The 9,467-nt window shown below is 30.1% G+C and overlaps 1 protein-coding gene across 3 annotated transcripts in view; it reads right to left on the bottom strand.

Annotated features, from left to right (window-relative positions):
* Positions 1-9,467, bottom strand: part of LOC112906397 (6-phosphofructo-2-kinase/fructose-2,6-bisphosphatase-like) — a 39,436-nt gene that overhangs the window by 13,073 nt on the left and 16,896 nt on the right. The gene's annotated exons all lie outside the window — the stretch shown is intronic.

Here is a 9,467-nt window from a genome sequence, read left to right as displayed (position 1 = left end):
ATTTTTTTATTGAATTTTATTTGAATTATAGTGTATGAAAATTGTCAAAATGATCAACTTTCAACCCTCATACCTTTTTAGGGGGGGGTTAGACCGCCGCAAATTATTTATGGGGTTTTACTCAGGTGACCACCCTCTTTCGAGCGCCCCTTCCCTTCATCATCTAGACATTTACCAAAACATGTTTCAGAAATTTTGTTTCGTTTTACCGCATATTTTTTGTGTAGCTACGTGTCTGTATTGGTGATGCATTCATTTTTTTGTACTTATCTTTTTATACTTTCATAGCAACGAACTTTGAATTTCTCAATTTGCAAGTGGAATTTATTTTTCTAATCAGAATCTGTTTTTCGTAATTTAAGCATTTAAAATTCTGTAACTATCAACAAATTCGACTTTGATAGTAAGATAAAAGTCCAATATTGCAATAGGTACATGCAAATTAGGTTCAAAATTTTAACAATTTGTTTGCGTAGGTATCCAGTTGTGTTATCATAACCGCAAGAAGTACATTAAGCAAATTAAATGTAAAATCGTTTTTTTTATAAATTCACCATTTAGTTTTGTAAAAGTTTGGACAATTATGTGAGTTATTGGTAGTTAGAAATAAACTATAAAATGTATGATATTTTATTTTACACAGAAAACAGTGTAAACTCTAAAGTTCACAATTTAGTTTTCAGACCCGTTATGACGAATTAAAAGTTCAATGTACATACGAAACGTATCCTTTGTAAACAAAACACCAAAAATACGCAGTTTCTGTGAGAATCTTCGGCTTATCGATATCATCAATAATAAATAATTAACAACAATTCAAAGAATCAAAGTACAGCACATTATTAAATCATTTTACTGTAATAAAAACAGAGATTAAATTTAATGGATTTTCCCCACACATCCATTAGACGTTCGTATTCATAAAGCGCAGCATCTCTGTTTTCTACATCAAAATTCACAGTAACAAGCCAGGAGTGTATTGGGTGTAAAACAAAAAAAAATTTTAGGGAATTTAATAGTTTGTTTAATTTTCTTTAAGGAAATTGGGTTGAGTTTCGTTTTTATAATATGATAGGGAAATTGTAAAACATCCTAAATAATATAAAAAAACATGACAGAAAATAGTTTTTTATCATACCTTACCGACTTTTAGGGTTGGGGTATAATAAAAAATCATACGCGTGCTTTGGGAAGAAAGTGCGCCACCCCACTCGCAGGTAATAATAATAATAATTCTGACTAATATAAATGCGAATGTGTTTTTTGCTACCATTTCATGCCTTAACGTATGGTACCTTTCACCAAAAAAAAATACTGTTCCCGGTTGAACAATACAAAAGTTAGTTGATATTTGACACGTATTTGAGACATCAATGCCAGCAAAGTCGGGGGTAAAATCTATCATGAAATTTAGTACCCACATTGTCAAGGGTTCAGCAAATGGCATAGGGTACCTTTTATCTAGAAATGAATACTATTCTCGAGAGATAGAAAAATTAGTTTTATGTGGTTGTCGATGATCTCGCAGGCAAAACCTACTTTTATATTAAAAAAAAAAAACGTAGACGTAGGTTACCAAATTTGGTGAATTTGTGAAATTTCATCCTCTCGATAGCAATTAATAAAATAAGCTTACCGTTAGTTTAACCCAGATTCGCAATTTTAGCTGGTTATCTCGAATTTATGATAACTTTTATCGTAATTCAGTGTTCTGCTTTATCAATTTGTTAACTTAAGAGGTCAAAAGTGCTGATAACGTGCGTCAATATGAATTATTTTTAAAATAATGACCACCTACAAGACGTACTTGAAAAACTAAATGAAAATAAACTATAAAAACATATATGTATACATATATATTGTGGCAAGTGTACGTCTATAAAAAATAGTAAGGTTTTTATAAAAAAAAACCACTAATCATTTAACATCAAATATAATTATTTTTATTAATAATAATGTTACTGCGGTCAACTTGTAAAACGTATTCGGGGTAACATATGTATAGTTCAGGCGTGAAATGGTAGCAAACTAACTCACATTGTATTTATATTAGTTAGGATGCCGGCTAATTTGAGAATCGGACTGTGACATGTATTTACTAAAAACCTTACGAGTTTCTGAAATAAAAAAACTAATTTCCTAATGTAAAAGTGAGAGTTTCTTTGGCACTAGTTTTAGAGCAAGGTTTAGGTGAGCATTTTCGGAAACAAACGGACAAACATATTTTTGACACATTTCTTTTGGTTTCTTTCCTGCTCTTTCTATATCACTAATCAAAATAAATATCATTTGCAGATGGAAATCTGTATAATATTCCAAATCGATCACTGTCAAACATAGATAATATCTTCGAAAAAGTTCTGCATGGTATAGCGTGAGTGTATAAATATTAAGCATGTCCCCCCCCCCTAATGATAAAAATATCAATGATTAACAAGGATCAGCATTGATTTTCCGTTAAGCGTCAAGCTTTCAGCAATTTCGACTAAATCTGAAAGTATTGAACTTGACATAAATCAAAACATTTGTATAACCTGACAAAAATATGCCGTTTCCAAGCTAAAAAATTACTATCACTTTATATTAACGTCAAACGTTGGTTGTATTTATATCTCAACACAGAGGCCTTTGCACGTAAAATAGTGTAGTAAACATGCAATTGCTTCCAATTTATTTTTAAGTAACAATATTCCTACGCACACGTCCTGACATTTTAATAATTTAAAAGTGTTGGAATACAAATTAATACGTCTTGCAAAAATTTCGACCCGGAATAGTAATTCCCTAATTAAAGATTAATTAATCAGGAAGTGACCATTATACATACAGTAGTGTATAGGAATGCTTGATGAGCATCTATGTATTATCTATTTATGAAGCATCGTTCACGTAAGAAATGACGCATTGTGGGCGTGTAGGGTGCAATGTTTCTTCTTACGAAGTCCTTGTTTGACAAAAATCGATTTTTAAAGTACTAGGAACATGTTATCCGAAAATTTCCCGGCCAAATAGATTATTTTATATAATTTTAAGACATATTCGTTACTAAACAATAACAAAGTAATAAAGGACTTAGAACGCAGATAATAGCAGTTTTTTAATTTCATTTTTCAGAAACAAAATACATATTTACTTTTTTCTTTCAACGGAAACCATAGTAGGTTGCACTAGTTATCAAACTTTAAGGTTTCCACAGATACAGAAAAATGGAGAAAAACTGAGGGAATACAGGTTGGTAAATCAAGTAGTTCATAAAATCAAATTCTCTAAAACCAATGTCAACTGTTCTATTCGAAGATATGCAATAATTATTATATTTAAAGAGAGAACACCCGGTACACTAGAAGATAAAGGAATTAAGAATAATTAATGTTTTTGAAATTATTTTAGTCAAAAATGCACATTTTTGTTTTCGACTTTTCGAGTTAAAGAAATCAATATTGCACAAAAAAATGCTAAATAACGAATTGTACTTGTACACAACCATATTGTAGAAAATCTCTTAGCAATATTGTTTCCGTGAAGAGTACATAGAAAACCATACTCTTCTTCGATAATGACCGACAGGCCTAAACAATATTGTTAAAGATTTCCGAAAATATAATTGTGAAAAAATGTACTTATCCTTTGTGTTTATATTTCATACAATAATGTTTCACAATCATCCAACAGCAGAATCTGTTGATGTATTTGTTCATTAAACTTTGAAACTTATTATTGCATACAAAGTTTTGCAAAGTTGCTATTTGTGGAACTTCTTAAGTGAGCGTAATCCTTTCCCACTCAATAGCAACAACATCACATTTACACAATGGAATGCGCAAAATTGGTATTTTTAACAATAAAAATAAAAATTGCAAATGGAAGTACCACGTAGGTATAGTATGCAAAATATCTATTTCTATCTTTCGATTTAAATGATCTTATCGTTATATTATTATCTATTTCTATTCTAACAGATTGAAACCTATTGTCATTTTTTGACTTATTGTATTTCGAATGTATTTTTCAAAACAATTTTACATTAGAATTTAGTATTTGCAATGGGCAATTGTTTCGCATTTTGCATTTTCCCTTTTAAATAGATCGTAGGTGCCTACAATAACAATTTTTCACGTCTCTGCTAATCATAAATTACAAAATATAATGTCGTTTGGTACAAACTTCATTTTTAGCGGAAGCTAGTCAATACGAGATGCAATTTCTGCTTAAATATTCTGACTTTAGATAAGTAAATGATTTTTCCTTTAAACTAAAAAATAAATTATAATATAACCCATCCCCACGCCTTTTTTTTACCATTGTTGGTCACGGTAAAATCTGCTTTGCAGCTAATCCTATACATAATTTTATCCTATAAATTTTTAGTCGACATTAAAGTATGTCGACTTGGCATTAACTCCTCATTAAAGTGGCGTTAATAAATCCAAGCTTTTTAGCGCCAATGCAAAGGTATGTTTGTACATATACACACAAACATACATATGTACAATAATACTTACAGATACAGATGGACAAAATAATACGTAGATTGTAAAAAGATTGTTAGTAACTAGGAAGGTTACAAATTTTTGAGCACAACCGGGAATATAGGGCATTCTCTATCGTTGCACAGAGCATCATGTATGGACCGTCGCCTTAAAAAACTAAAAAACAAATNTATCTTCTCTGGGGTTACCCATGATAATACAAATAAATTAATTAATAAAAAAGCATTATCGCTTATGCAATACTGTGATAAGAAAGACATTATTAGTAAATTAAAGAACTTAATTTAAGAAAAACTGTAGAAATTTCTAAGGACTACGGTTAATAAGACTATAATAACAATCAGTTACACGTTATCCAATTTTTTTATATATATTGCATTGTTCCATCTAACTGTTCTAATAAAATTAGTATTTTAAAAAAAATTCGAATAGTCAGGTTTGATCATCAAAGCAATCTTATATATTGGAGATTCTAAATTTTATTCATTTCAAGAACAGTATAGGAAACAATAACAGAAAACTTCATTCATTTTCATATTTGCCTCAACCCTAGTCCTCTTTAGAATTAACAGAAGACACAGAAATACCTTTCTTGTTAAATTGACAAAGGAAAACTTGAACTAAAAGTTGTTTATTTACATTACTATCCTGCTCTTGATATCATTCACAATTTTCTTGAAAACCAAAATTATATCAGCTTATCATTCTTTAAGTAGAAGTTATTTCTCACAATAATACAGTTTAAGTAAAAAAGCGAAGAAGTATACAAAAAAATAATGTGTTCGTAGAAGTTTAGTGATTAATTTCGGAATATATAATCTCCTAAACACTCAGTTACCTACTTATCTTTTGAAAGTATTATTATGATCAAATATTTTGTAATTACAATTGAATCATTAACATTGGTTAAATTTAATCGGTTCAAAGATTGAGTAAAATTAAATTATGAGTAACTACATATTTCAGAAAACGACTCAATTATTAACACTTGATTTTCGTACGTCCGGTTCCCTTTTAAATGTTAGTAGTTAGTAAAAAAGAAACTTAGGAAAATGCATATAAATGAAAAGGGCTTACCATAGGTTTTGGACGATGAGTATCGACAGCTTCAATTGGCAATTTTATATGCTCGACGTGACAACCATAAGCAACAGGCGTTAGCTTGATGACAGTGTGCAAGGGTACTCTTAAATAAGGTAATTCATCTGCAACAATTTGAGTTTCTAGATGTCATACGTCTTTTCAAATTCACTATTGTAAATTATCACATTACCTGCCGATTTGTCAAGGAAATACGCCAATAAACAACGAATGACCGCCTGATGTGACACAACAAGCACATTTCCTTGTCTTTCCAATTCCATTATGACCGGTTCTAATCTCGCCACCAAATCTTCATAGCTTTCCCCTCTTGGGTATCTGTATGCGAATTTGTTCTGATCACGTGCAGAAAAGTCCTCGGGGAATTTTTCACGAATCTCTTCATATGTCATCTCTTCGCAAATTCCCTAAAATTGAAAAAAAAAAATTTACTACTCACTCGTTTACAGTAAAACAAAGTTAAACAGCAAAAATAATTTTAAAAGTAAATTTTATTGTTACTTGAAGGACGTTCATTTTGTTCTTCTCTTCATATCATAATTAATTAATTTCTATATTTGACGTAATGAAGCCTTATGATATGTAGTGAAATACTAGTTGAAATCGGATTAATTTCCAACACAAATTATTGTAAATGAACCTCGATGTACTCTGTTAAATTGTTAACTGGATTCAATGACGCTGGTAGCTAGAAATAACTCGTTTAGCAGTCCAGTATACCGAAAATTACACTTTATTTTTACAATTAGCTATTCTGGAATCCTCTACAGAATCCCTTCTGTTATATTCGTCCACTTGATTAACAGGAAATTAAAAAGAGGAGAAAGAAGACTTACTGCATCAATTTCATTGAGTGCTTTCCATCTTTCCTGTGGAGCTGGTATATCTGCAACTGTTTGTATCGCCCGTTTCAGCCAAGATGTCCACACTCGAAGACCTTCAATTTTTTGTTCTTTAATATAACTGGATAACGCTTTTGCATAAAGTGCTCCCCGACTGCTCAAATTTGAATCGCCTCCGATACGATACATTAAATTCTGTTCACTTTCACCATGCTAGAATAAAAGAGTGGTGCACATTTTCAATATATTCATTTGATATTCAACTAATAATACTCACTCTAGTAAGGTAGATTGTCCTAGGAGTTATATGTATGTTCATAAGATAATAAACTATTCTAGCTTCCACATGTCCCTCGTGCTTGTGAACGACGACCTTCTGACCCGTGTTATAAATTTTCATGAAGGCAATTTTATTTTCACGTTCTTCGTCTAAAGGTTGATATCTTTCTTGGTAGTGTTCTATCCGTTTTAAAAAGTCGGTCAACACTGAGTCCTCGTTCATGTTAGCATAATCCGGACTACTGATTTTGACTTCTTTGATGTTTTGTTCGATGATTTTTGGATCGTCGCAAATCGATTCGACGAAGAAAAGCTTATAGCCCATTTTTTCAACGATAACTTCATAGATCATTTTCCTACGGTCTAGGGTGGAATTAGTGGCATCAAAGACAGCTACTTCTCCACCATTTTCTAACCATCTGATAACGTCGTTAAGAGCCTCGACAGCGCATTGTGTTCTTATCTTCATAGCTGCCATATTATCAGCTCGAAAAAAATCATGACTCTTGTATGCCGTAGTAGCATGTCTACGGTATTCTCCCAAATTAAAAACTGAAAGAAAAAAGTTTTTTGAACATGTTGAAGTTAATTAAAANATTAAATAAGATCAAAGTCTAACTTTCAAGATTAATAATTAAAAATAAAACAGTGCACAAAAACTTACAAAAAAACATATTTTGCGTTATTCGATTTCTTTTTATTACATCAGATTAAGTTATTATTTAACATTTTCATTTTTATTCATAAAAGTATTTATTCAACTGAATATTTGATATAAAATAAAATTTTTGATTCTAAGAAAATCAGGTGTAAGATGCATGAGTGATCGCATAAGTATTCCTTAGGGAAAACCGGAATTTTTATAAAAAATAACTTCACAATGATTTCCACTGTAAGAAATTACTTAATGTCAGCAAAATTAATTAATCGCTGTTAATTAATAATGAATTTATTAATTGTACTTATCGTTGCATTTTTAAATAAAAACATTCAGTTATTAAAATACCTATTCTCATATTTTCATTTAATTTTGTTGTTCTAATATTTGTATTGGCATTTTTATACTATCTTCGTAGAGCAACCTTAATACGCCAAGATAAAAATCCCAAGAGATAACAACACGAAGACAAGCATACCAGTATAAGAAGTAAATAAGTATAAAACAGATCGTATCATAACTGTCCCCTTACCCCGTTTGCCATCATTATGCAATAAACGACAAACAATAAACACAATGAACACGGAATTAGAAAAATATTTTAAACATTACATTCAAACAGAATCATCATTACTTTATTCATTTTTACTGGGTTAATTTTACTTTTCCGAAATCATTTGAAAATATTACGCAAAAAGTTAAAAATTGTACTATAATTTTTTTGTATATTTGAGTGAAAATAAATGGTGATTTATCAACGTAAACTTAAAAAAATATATAGGTTTTGTATAATTTACGTTTACGCTATATTGCCTTGAATACGCAAAAAATTAATAAGATTTAGAAAATTTACATTTTGTTTACCTTTCTGCAAACAAAACTATTAAAATTTGAAAATATATTTTGAAAAATATTCACGTCATAACACCTGTAATTTTTACTTACAGAAATAGCAATTTTTAAATTCAAAGGTGGGGTAGTGGACACCCTTACAACAAAATTGACTTTGTACATTTGTTCACGTTATCTACAAACAAAATTATCAAAATCTCATAAAATAATTTCGAAAACTACGCAAGTTATAACACCTGTAATTTTTACGATCAAAAATTACAATATTATAGGTTCAACATTACAAAACTTTAGGTTCAGTAGGAAGTTGTCACAAATTATCATATCTGACAATCGAATTTTGAAAAATATGCAAGCTATAACATCAGTGGCATTTAGTATCAAAAATGACGAAGTTTTTAATTCACCGGACCCTTATAAAAACCTGACTTCATACTTTTTGTCCCTGTTTGACAAATGAATTTCTAAAAAAATCTATCAACATACTTTGTCTCTGATAAATATGGCACAGTTTTAGGTGCAAAAAAGAGGCACAAAAATTAGATATTACACATTTTGTCCCCGCCCTCTTCAAGAAAAAAAACTATAAATCTGATAAACGAATTTTGAAAGAAATGCAATATGCAACACCTGAAACTTTTACGTTCAGAAATTGCAGAATTTCAGGTTCAAAATAAGGGTACAGAGTACAGTTACATAAGATCTGACTTCACATATTGTCGACAATCGGATTATCGAAAATAACATTAAGACAGCTAATTTTCTATCAGGAATTGCAAAAATTTAGGTTTAAAAGGAGGGTAATTAGCACTCTCTGTAAACAAAACTATCAAATTCTAGCAAAGGAATTTTGAAAAATGAGCACGTTATAACACTTTAAGCACATGCAAAAAACAATGTAGTAGAAAGCATATTTCATATGCAGCCAAACATAGGCCCGTCTAATTTGATTGTCCAAAAATATTCAATTAAGTAAGAAGACTAAGTAAGATTAGTTTTCGAGCTTGTCTATAAAAACAAAAAAAATGGACAGGAACTGAGAATCTGAGTTTCATTGTAATTCAATGACAAATTTGAAATTTCTAACTAGATCAATATTTTAAAATAAGAATGATTTTTTTAATCTGCTGAAATATTTTTAAAATATTTCTGAAACAATAAATTGTACTATTGCGATATCCAAAGGTTACTAAATCTTAAGAGAACTATAGGTAAATAAATAGTTTTGTTTAGCAATTCTTCCCC

Source organism: Agrilus planipennis, unplaced genomic scaffold, assembly GCF_000699045.2.
Source record: "Agrilus planipennis isolate EAB-ADULT unplaced genomic scaffold, Apla_2.0 scaffold41, whole genome shotgun sequence".
Classification (NCBI taxonomy): Eukaryota; Metazoa; Arthropoda; class Insecta; order Coleoptera; family Buprestidae; genus Agrilus; species Agrilus planipennis.
Note: the sequence above shows the minus strand (reverse complement) of the source record. Positions and strands in the feature narration are given on the sequence as shown.